The 21247-nt window shown below is 44.0% G+C and overlaps 1 protein-coding gene across 6 annotated transcripts in view; it reads right to left on the minus strand.

Annotated features, from left to right (window-relative positions):
* The window catches only part of ERC1 (ELKS/RAB6-interacting/CAST family member 1), a 368179-nt gene that overhangs the window by 92998 nt on the left and 253934 nt on the right, over positions 1-21247 (minus strand). The gene's annotated exons all lie outside the window — the stretch shown is intronic.

Here is a 21247-nt window from a genome sequence, read left to right on the forward strand (position 1 = left end):
GTGATTCTTAAGACACCTGCTCTGGCCTCAGGGCTGCTCTCACTGTCCGGCTTGGCTTCCAGCATCACTTGCATCGGGTTTCTTTCTTTCTTTTTTTTTTTTTTGTGGTACGCGGGCCTCTCACTGCTGTGGCCTCTCCCGTTATGGAGCACAGGCTCCGGATGCACAGGCTCAGCGGCCACGGCTCACGGGCCCAGCCGCTCCGTGGCACGTGGGATCCTCCCGGACCGGGGCACGAACCCGCGTCCCCCGCATCGGCAGGCGGACTCCCAACCACTGCGCCACCAGGGAAGCCCGCATCGGGTTTCTTAATGTATTAAACACTTGGGCCTAATATCTGACCAGCTACAATTTTCTATCTACTTCTTCCTCCCTGTCTTCCAAGGACTGTGTGTCACTGAGACATGACTTGTTTTCACTTAGTTTTATGCTACACGCTCTACCTGAAAGGCCCGAGCTTTCTCCTCACCTGCTGCTAACTTCTCTCTGCTCAGCATTTCCTTCCAGCACTTTCACAGTTTAGATTAATAGGCAACTGCTCTGTGAATGTCCTTCACTTGTTCTACATGGGTCTGCTTCCCCAACTATACTACGCTTATGGCTTATGTCTTTATAGTTTTCTTTTCATGTTGAGTTTATTGGTCTTTCCATTTGTTGGCTTGCTAATTTTTAATCTTTTTTTCTTTTTAGTTGTGGTAAAATACACATAACATTTACCATCTTAGCCGTTTTTTAACCAAGACCGGGGACAGGAGGCTGTCACCTGAAGGGGGGGTGGCGTGGGCGTGCCCCCAGGACGGGGAAAGCGAGTGGTGCCGGGCCTCCCGCTGCCTTGTTGCAAAGTGCCCCCTGGGCTCCCAGTGGCCAGGGTACAGCCCAGGTCCCATCTGCTTAAGCACCATCCATTCTCCCTGAGCCAAGAGCTTGACCACAAGGGCCACGCTGGCCAGTGGCACAAGGTTCCGAATGCTGTTTCCCAAGCTGGCTGATCCGAGGCTGCAGCCAGGATTCCCTGCCAGGGGGTCTGTGGGTCCCCAGGGACCTGAAACCAACTTTCCAGGGTTTAAACACTTGTAAAACATGTTTGTTTTCACTTTGATTACTCTCAAAAAGGACCCCCTTACCAGTCCCAATGACAGAACTATGGTGTGACAACTAGAAATGAAGAGGTTTTCACAGATAAAAACAAATGCACGTACCATCTCCCGTCTTAGCCGTGTTTGAGGGCACACGGTGCAGCTGTGCCACCATCTCCAGAACCCGCTGTCCCGCACAGCTTACACGGGGCGTTCAACAAGCGCCACCCTCCTTCCCGAAGGCCCTGGCAAAGCGCCCTTGGCTTGTCTCTCCGAGTCAGGCCGCTCTGGAGCCTCGCGTAACGGCGGCCGCACAGTACGTGTCGTTTTGTGACTGCCTTGCGTCACTTAACAGAAAGTCCCCAAGGTTCATCCCGGTGGCAGCACATGCGCCAGAGTCTCCCTTTCTTCAAAGCTGAGTAACTTGCCACTGTACACACGGCCACGTCACACTTTGCCCATTCATCGGTCGATGGGCATTTTGGTTGCCTCCACCTTCTGGCTATTGCGAATGCTCCTATCTTTAATTTTTAAAATGTATTCTTTTCCTCCTAGAGTCCCGGTTCACGACTGTGAACACCAAACGCTTGCACATATTGTTAACTTTCTGCACTGCATGTGCCTAAACCATTTACACTTTCTTCTCTTCTTTTCTTTTGGCCGCAGTTACTCTGATATTATCTGCGAGTCTTCCTTTTTTTTTTTTTGCCTAAAGTCTTTGCTCAGAAACAGTTGGAATACAAGCCCCACGAAGGAAGGGTGTCTGTCTACTGTGCCCGCGATGTGTCCCGAGGGCCAACAACGGCTCCCGGCAGCAGCAGGCGCTTCACACACGCACCCTGAACCAGCAGCTCCTCCCGTTCTGACGCCATCCCCATCTGCCGTAGCGGTTCCCAACTGCTCCCGTGTTTTCACTTATGCTGAGGCTGGGCCTCACTGTATTTTTAAGGGTTTTTTTTTTTTTTTTTTTCAGTCCAGCAGCATGGAAAGCAACTGAGCAGAGGGTTAGAGTAGGGGATATCAAAATTTGAAAACATGAAAAAAACCAAGACTAGAAAGAGACCGCTAGCTCTAGCCAATTCACATTTCATTAAAAGAAGCTTTGCTTTTCTCTGACTAGACAGAGGACAACTGGAGAAGAAGGTTCAATTCTGGAGGCCATTATTTAAGAGGCAATTAAAAGTAGAGGGATCCAAAGGAAGGTGACAGGATGGGGTTATACAAGGGCATATTAATCCAAAAAGATTTACCCACACAGCATGACTGATACTAGAATAGCAGAAACGGGAAAGGCAGAAATAGGATTTTAATCTGTGTCTCTCTAGAAAGCACATATGACACTAAAGGGAGGACAGTCACAAAGATACAGATTTCAGTTTATAAAGTGATCATCTGACGTATTATCTCCTGTTAACAAGTAGAACTGGGAAGCCTAAAAAATGACAGGTCTTCTCTTGACTAGGTGTGTACAGAGGTCATCAGAGGTATTTGTATAAATGATTTCGCTTTGAGTGGTAAGTCTGTCCTTTTTTTTTTTTTTTTTTTTTTTTTTTTTTTTTTTTTTGGTTTTTGTGGTACACGGACCTCTCACTGTTGTGGCCTCTCCCGTTGCGGAACACAGGCTCCGGACGCACAGGCTCAGCGGCCATGGCCCACGGGCCCAGCCGCTCCGCGGCATGTGGGATCCTCCCAGACCGGGGCACGAACCCGTGTCCCCTGCATCGGCAGGCGGACTCTCAACCACTGCGCCACCAGGGAAGCCCTGTCCTTTTTAACTGTAAGATTTTAGCACCGCGAATGAGATGAAACAAAAATGCTAAGTGCCAATAAATCGTATGGGCCATATGTGCTGAAGTAAGTGATACAGCAGACAAAGAAAATCACCTGGGGCCGAGGACATGGGAAGTCAGTGGGCCTTATTTTGACAGAGATAATAAGAAAGACAGAGCAAGTGACGTGTATAAAAGCACAGGTGGTGTGAGGACACACGGCGTGACTGCATTAGAGGGTTTCTACAGGGAAAGGACGGAGCGAGAGGGACGCTGGAAAGGCAGCTTTCCATCGGAGCACGGAGGGTCTGGAATGGCAGGAAGGAGTAAACACCGACCGTGGCTCCCTTGAGGGCTCTAACCTGAACCCGGCAGACAGAGGGTACTCAAAATGCTGACTATTTTGAATATAATATAGAAGCATCAAAAGTTCCAGAAAAGTAAAGCAAGGTCTTAGAAAGACTGACTTAGAGGCAAAGAGGAGAGATGAAATGATTCTGGAAGCAGAAGGGTCAGGAGGCTCCTGCTAGAGATGTATCATGAGCAGAATTCTTACATCCCACAAAAAGTGTTTAAAGAACTAAGAATAGGATGCTGCTGCCTGACTCTGGATTCCAGAGTCACAGGAGGACTGTGATAAATCGCTATACTATTCAAAGAATATGAAACACACAATCAGTATTGGATACGTGCTTTGATGCTGGAAGGAAACTTTCAAACGTCACCAAACAGAGACTATCTGAGGGCATCTGATCCAGCAGCACGAGCTGGGGTCCTGCCTCACGCGCCCTCCTCAGAGCGAGGGGCCAGCCTTCTGCACACCATCCTGCTGCCTGTCTGGCGTCTCCACCTCCTGAGACAGGGGAGAGAGACACACTGGCGAGAGAATGGGTAGAGAAGTTATCCCGGTACGGACGAACTTCTATATTTCAGAGGTCCTTGAAAAGAATCAAAATTAACATAAAGGCAGAAATTGCTGGTAGTTACGGCTCAGTAAAGGAGGCTGACTGAACAAAATCTTGTGCAGAAAAGCTGTATTCAGTTTTTCTCCTCACTTTTTCTGAAAAATGAGCATTTTGATACATCCGACCCACCACAGGTTATGACAGGTTTGGAAAGCGGAGTTTTACTGTGATATTGATACTTGTGCTATAAAGCTTCTGCCTGCTCCTCAGACGGCAAAAACTTGATGACTGTATTCCATGTGTTAGGAAAAAAAAAAAAAAACCAAGACCCTGTACTTTTCCATTTGTTTAAATATAAAAATTATAATCTAGTCCGTCCACAGAGATAGAGAGCAGATCAGTGGCTGACTGGGCCCGGGCGCGGGGCTGCAGAGTAGCTAGAAAGGCCCGCGAGAGCGTCTGGAAGTGAATTACAGCTCGACTACAGCGGCAATTACAAGCGTATACAGTTGTCCAAGCTCACCATACCGTGCACACGGGCACCATAAATACGGCATAAACTACATTCCACGATTAAATCGGCTTGCCCCAAAGTCAATGTCCTCGATTCCAGCTCCCTTGGGACTACTGAAAGTTTAATATTACCAGTATATAAAGATGGTTCTTCTTATCCTATGTTTCCTTAAAATATAGCACACATCCAGTTGCTTTCCTCATAAAATATACCTGTACTTACACTTCAAATGAAAGATAAGTTCTTCAAAGAATTCATTTTAGGAAGTTATGTAAAAACATTTATTCAATAATGCTGCCAAATTTATCTTTAAAACCGACTTCAAAATCTATTACATTATTTAAGTATTTGGAATTATGACAAACATCCTTTTTATTAAACTGAATTTAAGTTCTGACATCAAGTCTGGGCACTGAAGTTAGACAACCGGTCAAGCTGATATGTTTTTAGGGCCACGGTGAGGATAAGAATATATTTATTTTCAGGGGCACCTCGTTAACCAGCTCTGGAAGCAACCGCCAAGAAAAGGATTACAAACATATTTTTAGCAATGACAGCACCAAGGGAATAAGTGTAAAACTGTCTCGGTGACTATTTTGAGACCAGTCGGATCCTCAGTTCCTACATTCATTCGTATTTAAAAAAAAATCCTTACCACTCATAGAAAAACCTTATCTTCCTGATAGATCAAGACAACACAATCTCCTCTAAACCATATTGTATCTAGAGATCCCCTTCTGCTGAGTATGACTTCCAGACTCTTATTTTTGATGCTCTAAGTTCCTTTACTTTTGAATTATACTTAATCAAAGCAGCTTGTTCCTTTTGTAGCTCAATGTCCCGTCCCCTCCCCGCTCCTACTTCTGGGCTGCCATGCGCCAGTGAGCCAATGTGGATTACGTGAATGGGGGTAAAACCACAGCAATGGGGGAGAAACAAGAAAGGATGGCTTTGAACCCGTGACAACTTTATAGAGCAGAATTAATCTACCGGTTTGGACTTTGACAAGAAAGAGACATACATCTGTATACAGTTTGCTCTGTTATTTTTGTCGGAGCAGGTTAACATATGTCCTAACTAGTTTTAATTAAATGTTTTAAATCCACTTAGCATTTTGTATACAAGAGGGAAAATCTACGAAAAGTCTACAAATAGTAAAGTGACAATATAACTGGAATCTAAAAATCCGAAGAGAAATTGAGATAGGAATTAACCACAGAATACATTCTTTAAAAAATAAAAAAGAAGCTAGAAGAGAAAGGCATACCTTGTTAAGATGATGTCTGCTCATTTAATATGTCATTTTACTTACTGATTAGAATAAGATCCACTAAAAATTTAGAGGATCCAAATTCAGTTGGAAAATATTGGCACACAGTACCTTTCTTTAAAAGAAATCTAGAACTATAGTCAACTATCAAATTGTATGTAAAATGTATCTCTACATTCTCCATGTTAGAGGATTTGATTGATGGGTATCTTTTGTGATACCCAAAGATGTGGAGACCAACAGTCCCTTCAATATGTTAAGCAGAAATTACAATTTATGGTGAAACATTACACCAGGAAGGAAAACAGTATCATTCAGATGAGTGTCTCAGGCTTTGTTCTCTATACAATCACAGCTCACTAGTGATTTGTCTCTATCTCTGGTTCAGTGTAGAAGTGATTACTGAATTCTACCTAATGTCCACCTGTTTCCAGAGAGAACCCATAAAAAGGAAGAACGTGTTTTATTTGATCTAAAACGATTTATTGTTCGTACCACAATTACTGATGCTCGTCTTAAAAGGAAAAAAGCCTCCCTTGACTTACTTTCCCCTAAAGCTGCTATGCCTTTTGGCCAAAAATTTTGGGACTCCAATACAGTATTGGATTCCTGATTTCAAGATGGCAGAACAAAGACCTAGCAGCCCCCATTTCCTCTGGAAAATCACCCCCAAACACCAGAACAGCAAAAATCAGAAACAAACCCTATCTTTGAAGATACAAGATTTATGTTATGCTGAAGTGTAATATATAAAGAGAAAATGGACATGGAAATTCTTAGCACAAGAAAGTCAATCCAAAGTGCCTACAGAGGGACAGACTTATGAGAGGGAAGTAGATTTACCAGCAGAACCAAAAAGAGCTCAAGAATGCCAAGTCCACCACTGTGGAAAGGTGTGTAACTCAAAGACGTATATCAGACTTGCTTTACAAGCAGTGGTTCTCAAACATAACAGAAATTATTACAAATGGAAGGCTGTTCTCTACTCCTGACCTACTGAATCTGAATTTCAGGGGACAGCCAAGCCACCTATACTTTTAAGAAGCTTTGTAGGTACTTTTGGAACCCACTACTTTACAGAAACAACTGATCAATTGATTGATTTTTAAATAAATTTATTTATTTATTTATTTTTGGCTGCGTTGGGTCTTCGTTGCTGCACGCGGGCTTTCTCTAGTTGCGGTGAGCAGGGGCTACTTGTTGTGGTGTGCGGGCTTCTCGTTGCGGTGGTTTCTCCTGTTGCTGAGCATGGGCTCTAGACGCACAGGCTCTAGAGTACAGGCTCAGTAGTTGTGGCGCACGGGCTCAGTAGTTGTGGCCCACAGGCTCTAGAGCACAGGCTCAGTAGCTGTGGCGCACGCGCTTAGTTGCTCCGCAGCATGTGGGATCTTCCCAGACCAGGGCTCGAACCCGTGTCCCCCTGCATTGGCAGGCGGATTCTTAACCACTGCGCCACCAGGGAAGTCCGAAACAACTGATTTAAAAGACCAACAGTAAGGTGTTCGGTTTCCCTGATTCCCCACATCCTTGTCAAGACTGGTTTTTTTTTTTTTTTTTTTTTTTTTTTTTTGCAGTACGCAGGCCTCTCACCGCTGTGGCCTCTCCCATTGCAGAGCACAGGCTCCGGACGCGCAGGCGCAGCGGCCACGGCTCACGGGCCCAGCCGCTCCGCGGCACGTGGGATCCTCCCGGACCAGGGCACGAATCCATGTCCCCCGCATCGGCAGGCGGACTCTCGACCACTGTGCTACCAGGGAAGCCCCAAGACTGGGTTTTTAATATTTGTATTTACTTTTCCAAATTCACTAAGTACATACAAAACCTTCCATTTCCACTGTAAAAATGATCATCAGCTTTTCAAACTCTTAAATTCTGACCTGATGACACTGCAGATACTCATAAGACTGACCATCACTGAACTCAGAGATATCACGCAGAGATGACTCCTGTGGTGTGGTTCTACCCAACAGATTGTCTAAAGGCGAGCATTTCATGATGTATTTATAGGCAAATTTCCTCCTATCTTCATGGCAAGGGCCATCACAAGATAGACAGGTGAATGTAGGATCTTCTGCTTTCTAAATTCTGCCTTTAAAAATAGCTGGCAAGCCAAGGGAGCTTTTGTTGGGGATTTACTCAAATCCTACCAAAATCCCTAGTGAATTATGTCTTAAACCCAATGATTTGTGTTGGAAATCCGGGGGGGTAAACACCGTTTAGCACGAGCCTCAAGAGATGAAGTTAGGTAGTGGGTTCACAGTAACATCTGGGGATGATGTGTACAGAAAGATTTATACGGCCTCTTCTTTCATTTTGTCTTTACTATTTCATAATAGTATATCCTTTATGCCTCCTGTTTGATAGGATAATGTGAACAGAAAGATTCAGAATAAGAACTTCCCTTATAAAGATACAGCCCCTTCAAAATAATGGTCTGCTGGTTATTGTTACATTCACACTTTGGGCTCTATCATTTACTGTGTCTTCTTTTCTTAGGAAGTTTCTGTTTCCAAAGGAAAATAAAGTCTTCTTACATTGTTTCTCAGAACTCAAACACCAGCATCCCTCCATTTATTTAGATGTCTGTTTTAAGAATCACTGAATGCTTTAAGCAATTAATCTCTGCACTTTGTCACTGTCCCACTGTTTACTTAACCTTTTCCAGCTGTAGACAGATAACATGTCCAGGCCAGCTGTCCACATGGTGCTACCATGGGGCTGTCTGCCTTGCCTTTAGCTTGCCCTGCATTCCGAGTCTGCTTGCTATGACATCTGCTAGAAGAATGCCAGTGTGTCATGGCACTCATTCTCCACCTTCTAGCACGATCAAGAGCTCCGTGTGCCTTGACTTCACAAAATAGCCAACATTATACAGAACATCTAATGTCTGGATTTGTGGTACACTGTCTGAAAGAAAAAGTAGGAACAGTTCCAATGAGTAAATATCCCAGATATCCTGCAAGCTGTCTATGAAGCCTATGAGAGCTGTAGGGATACATATGCGTGACTGCTGGGGTGCTGGGAGGGGCCGGAAGATGCTGGGCTGCCGAGACGCTGAAGGTCACCACGGTACTTGCTGGACAAAACAGCCGAAAGCAAACTCTGCAATGTATTAATGATTCAACAATTCCATCATTCACCTCCTATCAGTTTGTTGGCAAAAATTATAAGAACAACTCCTCTTCTACACAGGCTTCCAACGAAACATCTGGTGGGGAAATTCTATAGGATACACAAGTGACTATGCCTGCATTCGGTAGATGAATTGTTACCATTGTCGGCTGGGATCCCGTGTTCTCTGCACCCTCCCTCAGGTTCCAGCTGCTTGTCAAGTGATAGACATAAATTAGAGATCAGGGCCTCTACACCTGTTTTTCCATTTTACATATAAGGGGTGCATGGTGATGGTAGGCATACAAGGAGGGGAGATGTAGAATCTTCTGATAAAAGTGTTTTTTTAAATTTTTTTTTTTTTTTTTTTTTTTTTTTTTTTTGCGGTATGCGGGCCTCTCACTGTTGTGGCCTCTCCCATTGCGGAGCACAGGCTCCGGATGCGCAGGCCTAGCGGCCATGGCTCACGGGCTTAGTTGCTCCGCGGCATGTGGGATCTTCCCGGACCAGGGCACGAACCCGTGTCTCCTGCATTGGCAGGCGGATTCTCAACCACTGCGCCACCAGGGAAGCCCTGTTTTTTTAAATTTTGAAGTTCTTCTGCATTAGCAATTGTATTATTTTTAATAGGGAAAATACATTCAAAAATAGTAAAGCAATAACCATCGCTTTACTTCTCAAAGATATAGGAAAAGGACAACTGAAAATATTATTTCAAAATAAGTTTTAGAATTTACGGTATGTAAACTAAAAAAGTTTTTAAACTTTAAAATTTTTGCTTATTTTAACAAGAGTAGTAAAGATTTTAAAACTATGGAAAATGATAACTATTACTGCTCGTATTTTGTTATGGCCTCCGGATCTCTTCCTCCTCAACTGAGTATCTTCTCTCTTACAGCACCTCTGTTTGCCTTATGTTATAGCAACGTATACACTTTTCCCACTTCTGAAAGCTTATCAATGACATGAAATTTACCACGTCCACGTCAACTCAGCCAACCTTTGAACCAGGTGTAGTGAGTGCCTAACTGGTACCTTCCTCACAGGGGTAATTCCATTCTACTAGTCACTCTGTGACTAGTAAAACTGGGACTAGTTAGCTCAGCTGATCAGAGCAAGAGTAATAAAGACAAGATATTTCCTCTTATTTCCGGTCCGTTCCACTACCAAAATTTTTACCTCTAGCACACATTTCTCAAAAGTGTATTCCGGGCTTCCCTGGTGGCGCAGTGGTTGAGAGTCCGCCTGCCGATGCAGGGGACGCGGGTTCGTGCCCCGCTCCGGGAGGATCCCACGTGCCGCGGAGCGGCTGGGCCCGTGAGCCGTGGCCGCTGAGCCTGCGCGTCCGGAGCCTGTGCTCCGCAGCGGGAGAGGCCACGGCGGTGAGAGGCCCGCATACCACAAAAATTTAAAAAAAAAAAAAGTGTATTCCACAGAAGTAAGGCAAGAGATATTAACAAATGTCCCGTGAAAAAAGATTCCCTGGTCTGGGAAGATCCCACGTGCCGCGGAGCGGCTGGGTCCGTGAGCCATGGCCGCCGAGCCTGCGCGTCCGGAGCCTGTGCTCCGCAGCGGGAGAGGCCACAACAGTGAGAGGCCCGCATACCACAAAACAAACAAACAAACAAACAAAAACAACAACAAAAAAACCACAGTGAGAGGACTTCCCTGGTGGTGCAGTGGTTAAGAATCTGCCTGCCAGTGCAGGGGACACGGGTTCAAGCCCTGGTCTGGGAACATCCCACATGCTGCGGAGCAACTAAGCCCGTGAGCCACAACTACTGAGCCCGCAAGCTGCAACTACTGAGACTGCGCGCCTAAGGTCCACGCTCCGCAACGAAGAGAAGCCACCACAATGAGAAGCCCGCGCACGGCAACAAAGAGTAGCCCCCGCGTGCCGCAACTGGAGAAAGCCCACGCACAGCTACGAAGACCCAACGCAGCCAAATATAAAAACAAATAAATAAATTTATATATAAAAAAACAAAACACAATGAGATATCACTACACAACTATCAAACTTGCTAAAATAAGAATGGAGGCAACAGCAAATGCTGGTGAAGATGGAGAAAAACAGGATCATTTCTGCAGTGCTGCTGAGAACATGACATGGCACTGCCCGTCTGGAAAACTGTTTGGCAATTTCCTAAAATGTTACACGTGCAACTACCGTATGATCCAGCAACCGTACACCTGGGCATTTATTCCAGAAAAGTGGAAACTTGAGTTCACACAAAAATCCGTACACAAATGCTTACAGCAGGTTTACTCATGATGGCCAAAACTGGAAACAACCCAGGAAAATTAAACAAACTGTATTACATCCACACTATGCAGTATCACTCGGTAATAAAAAGGAAGGAACTGCTGTAGACACAACAATCTCGATGAATCTCCAGATAATTATGCAGAGTGAAAAAAATCTGAGAAGATTACATACGGTTCTATTTAGATAACTTTCTTGAAATGACAGAATTATGGAAATGGAAAACAGATCAGCATCTGCCAAGAGATGAGGAGGGGGCAAGGATGAGAGGGAAGTAGGTGTGGTTATAAAAGGGAATCTCCGTGGTGTATCTTGATGACATCAGCGTCTGTGCAGAAAATCACATCATGGTTTTGCAAGACGTTACCATTGGGGAGACTGCCTTAAGAGTACAGGGGATCTCTCTGCATTATTTCTTACAAATGCATGTGAATCTACAATAATCTCAAAATAAACAGTTTAACGAAAACAACAAGACTATTTCATTCAGGTTAAAATGAAAAAATATCATGCTGTCCGTATTTGGCTACCCATATAAATCCTAAGTGCAATTCTAACAGATTCTCTTTATTAGAGCTGGGGAATCAAATGAAGCTCAAAAAGCCAGGCAGAACTTGAAGCTTACTGCAACCCTGGCAATCATAAATTTAGGTACAAAAGAGGATGACTGATCGCGGCTTAGTTAGTCCACTGAAGAATTTGCCGAACAAAAATTTCTTGAAAAGCCTATGAGCAGCAATCTAAAATATTCAAGCCAGTTCTACTTTATAGAAGTAAATTCAAGAGAAAATATTAGGGACAACTACATTTCAGAGCTATTTTTTAGGTTTGTAAGCAACAAATCAAAGATTGGGTAGACTGAAACAGCACACAAAAAGGCCGAGGACACATTCTGAGAAGGATGCTGAACTTAACCAGTTCTGGCCTGTACATCCCTATGAAACAGGAAGAGATCTCTTGGACATGACATGAGCTGCGGCTGGCTCTGCCCTATCTCACTCCATGGATTTATGGTACTTCCCCAGTCAAATACCCATCCCAGAAACCATGTGTGGCTTACACGACTGTCATTCCTACTACAGTATGGCATAAATCAATCACAGGGTTGGGTCGGTACAGCCAGCCTGGAAAGTGACTCCAGGAGTCAGCAGTACCGTCCCTAGGGCTATGTGCTTTATCACAGTAAACCTCGGAACAAAATACAACTTCCGGACTCAAGAAGCAGCCTTTAAATCAGGACACCTGGGCAGCCCTGAAATCATTAAAAAATACAATAGGTCTCAGTGCACCGCAGTTCCTCAGCGCGGGCCTGCACTGCCCCAGGCCGGTTGCTTTCAACACTATTCAAAATGAATCCTTTCTGAATGAATTATTATGGTGACAGAACGATCGAACAAACCTAAATGCATCCCATCCTCTGATCTCCTTTCCTTTGTCCTCCGTTTTTCCCTGACTTTATTTACCCATTCAAGAAAATAACATTCCCCAAGTCAAATTTCCCTCTTGAACCTTTTCCCTGCCTTTAAAACTCATAAACCAAGAAGGCCACCTTTCGGTGCTTAAAATAAAAACGCAAGGGACCGTGAGCCTGGTCCCCCTACATCAGGCAATAAGGAGCGCAAGCTGGAGTAATGCTGGGGACAGACCTGCCAGGGCGTCGCTGGGCTTGGAGACCTGCACCGCCGTCGGCACGGCCTGTGCGGACAGCACAGATACCTCAGAGGAGGACTGGAAATAGGACCCACCTCTCGCCCGGGAGAGCGGGAAATATAACCAGCTGTAAAGGTTATGTGTTGCTTGAAAAGGGCTTTTGACATTAAGCTCTAAGTATAATCACCAAGCTATCTTTTATGTTCTCAACCGTTTGAATAAAATGCTTAATGCCACTAAGACAAACAAAACCCACATTCCTAGTTATCAAAAAGAACTACTTTTAAGCCCAGATGCCAAACAGTTTTTAGCTAGACAAAAAAACTACTCATCCGAATCAATCTCACTTTACAGATTTACTGAAGCCTCCAAGCCAAAGGCCAGTCACATACTAATATTAACTTATGCTTCCCCTTGCAGAAACCCTGTATCATGGTCACAGAGCTGACTCCAATGCCCCGATCCTTTGGGGGTCCACTGAGACAAGTTTACTTTAATTCAGTAAAGACCTACTTGATTGTATATATTTGGGAACGACAGGTACAAAACAGTAAGAGACAGGCCGAGTGAAAACATGGAGTCTGGCTCATGAGCCCCGCCACACCGTCTCCCGTCACGGAGATGACTGGACTGTATGTACACGTGCCTCAGGTGTTCAAACCCTTAGCATGAAACTGGAGGCCCAAGGGAACCACAACGATTAAATTGCAAACGTATCAAGGCTCAAGGCTTTCCAGTGAAATCAAAAAGAAAGAAAAGAAATGACATTTTGATGGCAATGTGACGGCTCGTATCTCAGGGGACAAGGTCTTCATAAGTCCCAGCGGGAAGTCTTGTGACGTGTTATATAGCGTGTGAGATATTTTACTTTTTTTCCCCTTAAGCTGATTCTTCATCACTGACCACACAGTCCAACAAGTTTCCCAAAAAGAGCTCAGTAATGGAAGTTCTTTAACTAATGAATACTAAAACTTCTGGAAACAAGAGACACAGACATTTCCTTCTTAATGGCCTCTGGCTGTGTCCTGCTGAAGAAGACATCCAAGCCTGGAAGAGGCAGTGGCAGGTCGTGTGCCCTGGCCATGGAGCGTTCCTCACCAGGAAGGGCCACGCGCCTTGGCGGCCCGCCAGGCAGCGCAAAACACACTGCAAAATGAATCACACTCTAGAGAATCAACTAATTGGAGAGATACACGAGAAACTGGCATTTAAAAAAATACCGTTCCCTTCTAGACAAGCCTTGAATTCTTCACCTGGAAGCAAAAAGGATGATTTTTGTGGCATATGTGAAAATTGATACCAATCACAAAATTCACTTAGGAGTTTGTAGGAAATAACGTCTTAAGGACCATCAAAGTGTCAGTAGGTAGGTTTAAGTTGTATACAATTTCTCTACATAGCAATTACTACATTATCTCAACTTCCCTCTTCAATTAATTTTTATTTGGGTGCATTTGAAACTGACTAGTAAGTTAAGCACACTTTGAAAAAGGAAAAAAGTTCCTGGCATTAAAGTTCCTGGCATTAAAATGTATCTTAGTATTTTGATGACATATTTCAAGAAGATACATTTGAAAACTGCAAACAGTAAGTCTTGACAAAGATGAATAACTTTGTCTCATTTCTATTACTATTTAAACACTGGGCTACAAAATACCATCGTCAATCGATCCTAGCCCCAAGTCTAACCACTCCCCCCCAAAACATAAAAACCTCAAGCTTAAATAAACACACGTCACAACACAGTTTCCCGGACACTACAGTGACTAGGTATAGTACAGTTAACCAATCCAGGACCCACCTGGACACCAAATCCAGAGACGCTCGAGTCCCGCATATAAAATGGTGCACTGCAGCAGTGCCCGGCATCTCCCGGCTCCGCATCTCAGGATTCAACCAACACCACCTGAGCTGCTTCCACCCTTTGGCTCCTGTGAACTGTGCTGCTGTGAACATATGTGTACAAGTACCTGTCTGGGTGTTTGTTTTCAATTCTTTGGGGCATATACCTAGGAGTGGAAACGCTGTGCCACTTCTATTTGTAAATACAGTTCTACAGGAGCACAGCTGCATTTATTTATTAACATGCTGGCTACGGTTGCTTTTACACCTCAATGGAGAGTGAGCAGTTGTGAAGGAGACCATGTGTCCTGCAAAGCCTAACACGTATTCTATCTGGACCTTTACAGAAAAAAGTTTGCTGACTCTCGTTTTAGTCCATTATAGTAAGATGCAGAAGGGGTGGAGAAGCAGCTGATTTTGTCTTATAAAGTCAGGCGTGTGTGTGTGTGTGTGTGTGTGTGTGTGTGTGTGTGTGTGTGTGTGTGTGTGTGTGTGTGTGTGTGTGTTCTGAAGGGGGCAATGGGAAGGGGATCATTAGGTCCTAACATACTACCTTGGAAAAAATCATTCATATTCTGTTTTCACGTTGAGGTCAGGGTTGCCATGCTAACCCACTACGTTAAAGCATTTGCTGTGTGCTTTTCAAAGGAGGCTTCAGAGCGAGACTGAGCTTTACATTTTATGATTCCAGGTTAACCACAGTTCCGCATTTTCTCGACACTGTACTCTCCCTTAGCTTTTGAGAAGTCACACTTAACTGGTTTACGATCTAACTCATGTCACTTCTTCCCCTCCCCCACATGGTACGTTCCCTAGTGTTCCAGCTTAGGCCCCCCTTTCCTTTTATGCTCACTGCTCGTTCCTTTTGTCCGAGCTCCAAACCTACAGGTACCCAACTGTGTACCGGACAGTTCTAACAATGTCCTGTATCTCTGTGGCCCACATCTACCTCTACCTGTGTCTCACTCGGACCGGCACCTGTCGTCTTGAGCTCCTCTATCTCCTAACCCACCACGCCCAACCAATAACCGACACACGTCACGCCTCTTCTGTCTTTTGAATTCAATTTCTCAAAAATCTCTTAAACCTCATAAGCACTGCTCTATGTCAGGATGTCAACAACCCTAGATTACTACAGTGTCTCCATGAGTTAAATTCTGTTCTCTACACACCTCATTCTCCGCAGCAGAGTCACACATCTGAAACGCAGATATGAACACCACTTACATGTTCAAAACGTTCAGTGGCTGTTCCCTGCCCCCAGGATGGAGCAGCCAGCCTCCCAAATGGCCCCCGAATGAGTCCGCAGCCAGGCATTCGCACCCTTCTGCAGCCTTTTCTGCGCGACGCCGGCGCTGGTCTGCGACCAGCAGGGGATGGCAGAGGCGGTGCTTATCTCTTCCACGATGAGGTTACGAAAGAGGCCACGAAAGAGGCCGTGCGCCCTCTCACTCTTGGACCACTCGCTCTGTGAGCTGCCCCACAGAGAGGCAACGAGGTCTCCTGCCAACAGCTGGCGAGGGAGTGAGGACTCTTCTCAAAAACCACGTGGAGCAGCCACGATGAAGCTTCAGAGGACTTCGGCCCAACGTGGCCCCTCAGCTGCACCTTCATGAGAGGTTTGGGCCAGAAGCGCACAACTAAGTGCTTCCCGAACGCCTGACCATTAGGAACTGAGACAATAATTGTTTTAAGCCACTAAGTTTGGGATAATTTGTTGACCAGTACACAGGATAAAGGCCAAATTCCTTGGAATGGTACAGAAGGCCCTTGGGGAGCTTTAATAAATCCTCTCTTGCTCCCGCCATGCATTATAATTTATGCTCCAATATTACTGAAGTACTTGTAATTCTCCACGTCTTGTCACCTGCTTCCCAGCTTTCACAATCCTTCTCTGACACCACAACCGCCTAGAAGCTGTCCCTGATCGTCCACTCCCCTCTCCCTTTGCGGCTCCTGTAACTGGAGCACTGCCAGGACTCTGTGCTTCCTTCGCACACAGCACACCCAGGGCCGGTGCACAGCCCGACTGGCGATGTGACCTGTACGTGAACGGCACAGTGTGTCCACACACACAGTAGCTTTATGTATATGCTCCCATTTTTGAACTTGATCATATTTTAGTATATTTGCTTATATATCTTTCCTTAGCACCTAAAACAGGCGTTCAATAAGCCCTTGTTGAATGAACAGACTTGTGTTAAATTTTCAGTATAATCGTATTACAGACACTTAAACGAACACTTCAAAGAACAAGAATTGTGCAGAACTAGCTATTAAAGTTTTCATCTCCTATTTTAAATTCTAACTCGCGACACAAACTTTTCATCCACAGAAAAGGAACAGACCATAGAGATATAGTGAACGTATCCTAGGCAATCCATATCCAAAACAGAAACATTTTTTGTTGTTAATAGAACAAAACATGTAAATTTTAGGTCCCTTTTCACATCATGAAACACATGGAAAGTGATAATATTTGTACAGAAAACTGATGTGAAAGGCTGAGGCTGCTCTTGGCCCAGTGCTGATGCCTGTCTGTAACACTGCAGTGGAATGCAGCTTCTTGGGTCACATACGCAGTATTCTCTCAGATCGCCTTTAAAATTAAATACGGCAAATTTGCCTAAAGGTGGCAGACTTCAGAATGCAACTCCCCACCCAGTACTTAGGAAAAATAATCAAAACACTGCAAAAGCCGCAGGAAGCAAACAAGACAAAGGTCACAATCTTAACTCTAGCTATGGGTAAGGAAATGAAACAAAAACCTCTGGTGGGGATGGACGAGTCCCTGACTGTATTTTAAATCCAAGGTCAGAAGTGAGGGGAAAAAATCGTGAGCATTCCCAGTAATAACCTCAAATTTGGAGGAAAAAAGATTGAAAGGGTAAACTGACAGTTCAAGAAATGAAAGTCAGGAGCAACACTTATCTCTAGAAGTCTCAGTACAGGCAAGAGAAGCTACCAGGATATGGCGTTTTCTAGGAAACACTAAAGAATTTAGCAAAGGATCTGAACCCTACTCGCTTCTACCAAGATAAACATAGGACATTTATCAACATTTCAGAAGGAAAAAGCAGAGACCAGGTCTTCCGACAAAGATTGTGCATGGCCCCAGCTGAGGCACTGTCCCTTCTCCCCACACCCTCAGACCAAAAGCAGACTGTAGTCAACTCCCAGCCCCTCACACTACTCTCAGAGGAGGAAGCTACGAGGTTTCAGATAAGGTGGGGGTAGGAAAGATATTAGGGAACAGCTGCCCACTCTACATTAGAAGACACAGATCCAGGAATTTCATAACCAACTAAATCTTCAAGTATAATGGCAAAATAAATATTATCCAGCATGCAAGAACAAAAAATGAAAAGAATTCAATATCCATAAGTCTTTGCTTAAAAAATGAATTAAAGATAAAATTCAATAAACAAAACAAAACAAAAGAATCAAAGAATTCAGGAAAAGTAAAGAGGAGATTCAGAAAAGCGCAGGTGACAAAGCACAGAATTTAGATGTGGAACCTACACTGAGTTAATTTGGAAATTATAGTTATAAAGTCAAATGTAAATATTGTAAACCTTGGCGAAGCTGCAATTATCAATAAAGCATATCTTGAAATACTGGTGAGAAGTGAAAACTTCATTGTTTAGAGCATGATTCAATGCTGCTGAAAAACATGACCAAATCTTTTAGTCTTTTCCTATCCTTGGAAAGATGTCTTAGGAATTCTTCTGCTGAACAGTAAAGAAATACTCAGTTGAAACTCCATTTGCTCATTCTGTTACAATCAAGTAAAATGAAATTTAATTTTTATTCAAAATGGCATGTTTCTACGGTCCCATTAAATTCCCCCCCTATTTTTCCTTCTGTATATGTGCTTTAGAAATATGACAGGAATCAATACTTACTTACTACAAATGATTACTTTCCAGTTGGTTTGGGGGCTATTATTTTTTTCTTATTTCTACTTTTGCTATTGCTTAAGTTAAAAAAAAAAAAGTAAATACATAATTAAAAACCTGACTTGAGGCACAGTGTGACACAAGAAAAAGCATGTGTTTGGACTTCAACTCTGCCTTATACTTGCTGTGATTTGAGACAAGTAATTTCTTGAATCTCATTTTCCTATCCATAAAATGGTAATACAAATGCCTAAATTTCCCAGAGTACCTGTTACAATTTTGACAGTTTAACATACGACACCTCTATTATAGCTGTGAATCTGGCATGAGGAAGGAACTTAACAAATTTTAGTTTTCCTAGAGAGCTCAGGTTGCAACAACAGAAGTAGAAAGAAGAAATCCACTTATATTCTTGGTCTTATATTTCTCTCCAATTATATCTTTTAACCTTTAGTCAACAGTCAAATGGATATGAGTTGTTTTTTTAAAAATGTATTTGTTATTTTTATTTATTTATTTTTGGCTGTGTTTGGTCTTTGTTGCGGCGCGCGGGCTTCTCATTGCAGTGGCTTCTCTTGCTGTGGAGCACAGGCTCTAGGCGTGTTGGCTTCAGTAGTTGTGGCACGTGGGCTTCAGTAGTTGTGGCTCGCGGGCTTAGTTGTTCCGTGGCATGTGGGATCTTCCCAGACCAGGGATCGAACCCGTGTCCCCTGCATTGGCAGGCGGATTCTCAACCACTGTGCCACCAGGGAAGCCCTGGATGTGAGTTTTATATCCCAAGATTAGTGTGCCTGAGGGCTGTTAGTTTTGTTACAACATGATGATGAAAATGTACCAGAAGGAGTTTTCAATATAAACTTCCATGTGGTTCCCGAGTCTTTCCTTTCGTCCTCTTGAGAATCAGTCTCTTCTGGACTCAATGCAAAGAGAATATCACATTTAAAGTGCACTAAAAATATCTTTTCCTCCACTGAGATTTTGACAGAATCTACTGAATTCCGAGAGCAAAGGTCACGATTAACAAAGAAAAACAAGCACCACAAAACAGATCAAGTTATCCTAAAAAGAAAAAAAAAAAAAAAAAAAGCTCCTCCCCAAAAGGGACAATCCCCCTCCTCTTCAGGCCCATAAAATGATTTTAACATAGTTAGATGTTTTATTTATAGATAAAGATGAAAATGTTTTAACACATGAAGTCCGTAATTTAAAAGAGAAGCCTCTCACCACAGCTCATTTCAGCACATCAGCACGTAACTCGGAAGCACTAGGACAGGGAGGCCCAGCACTAAACGGGAACCAGGGCTGTGCGGAAGGAAAGGAAAGCAGCTGAGACCCAAGACAGAAGGGAGAGAGCCAAGAAGATTCATGACACACACGGTCAGACGGGTAGAAAGGGTAGTTAAGTGATTGAGGGATGAGTTAGTAACAGCTACATAACTTCCTTTAAAAATGGCTCCATATCAATACCAACATAACTAAACTCCAAAGTGACAACGCAATCTTCTTCAAGGAAGAATAGACACATAGTTTTTATAGTAGATATAGTTTTCCTGATGTAGCTTACAGAAACCTTTTAAATTAAAAATAGCATGGGGACTTCCCTGGTGGTGCAGTGGTTAAGAATCTGGGTGCCAATGCAGGGGACACGGGTTTGAGCCCTGGTCTGGGAAGATCCCACGTGCAGTGGAGCAACTAAGCCCGTGCGCCACAACTACTGAGACTGTGCTCTAGAGCCCATGAGCCACAACTACTGAGCCCGCACGCCGAGAGCCCGCACTCCACAACAAGAGAAGACACTGCAACGAGAAGTCCATGCACTGCAGCAAAGAGTAGCCCCCACTCGCCGCAATTAGAGAAAGCCCACGTGCAGCAATGAAGACCCAACAGAGCCATAAGTAAATAAGTTAGTACGTAGGTAGGTAAATAATAAAAAAAATAAAAGTAGCATGATGACTGAATGGAATGTTTTCATGCCAAAATAATGAGAAGCAGAGTTCCCAAACTGTAAATTACAAAGATTAATACCCAAACTGCTATCATTTGAATGTGCCATGAAATATTTTAAAATCAATGATACAGGTTAACGAGTTGCAACAAATGGTGCTCTCCTTGGCGTGACGGAGTCCATAATGGAAAAAAACGGTCCTTTGCTTCGGAAGCTTGTCTGCACAGGGCTCTGCTGGTCTCATGGTGCCGACACAAGAAATCCCAGAAGAGCTGCAACGTCTGCTTTAAGCCCAGGAACTCCCCATACCTGTCTGTACAAACAGGGACGTTTCTGAATAAACACTTCAAAGCTGCCGAGTGCCAGGACTGGTCAGTTCCGGGGCTGTCAGGAGTTGTGGACAGCATGAGTGACAGGCAAAAAGAGCACCTCGGTACTTATGTCACTCATCTTCGAGTGTGCTTAGTTCTTAAATGTAGAGAGGAGTCCTGTCTGGACCCATCCAATGGGTTGCTTTACTGGTCTTCTGCTCCGGTCTCTCCCCATTCCAATTCACCCTTAATAGAACCAGCACTATTTTCCTGAAATATGGATCGGATTGTGTCACTTCCCTGTTCCCTATGTCTGCAGAATAAAAATTTTGATCAGTGGCATAGCATACAAGGCCCTTCCAGCATCTTCCTTCAGAATTTGCCTCAAATATTCTTTGCTCCAGCAATACTAAATTTCTGATGGTTCCTCAAATACACCTTAATATTTCATACCTCTATGACTTTTCATTTTCTACTTTATTTGGTCTATTAATACTTTCAAAGCTCTCTTCTCTCATTCCTCCTAAGAGACAGCTAGGGGGTCCGTGACGCCTGCCTTAACCATCCCAGGTAGACTCGGGTCCCTCCCTTGCTTCAAGCTCCCGCTGAACCCAGCTCATATGTCTTTTATGTCTATCAACACAATATATGATGATTTCCTGCCTTCCATGCCTTTCAAACATGAATTC

The sequence above is a fragment of the Kogia breviceps genome, chromosome 12 (genome assembly GCF_026419965.1).
Source record: "Kogia breviceps isolate mKogBre1 chromosome 12, mKogBre1 haplotype 1, whole genome shotgun sequence".
In the NCBI taxonomy this organism is placed as follows: Eukaryota; Metazoa; Chordata; class Mammalia; order Artiodactyla; family Physeteridae; genus Kogia; species Kogia breviceps.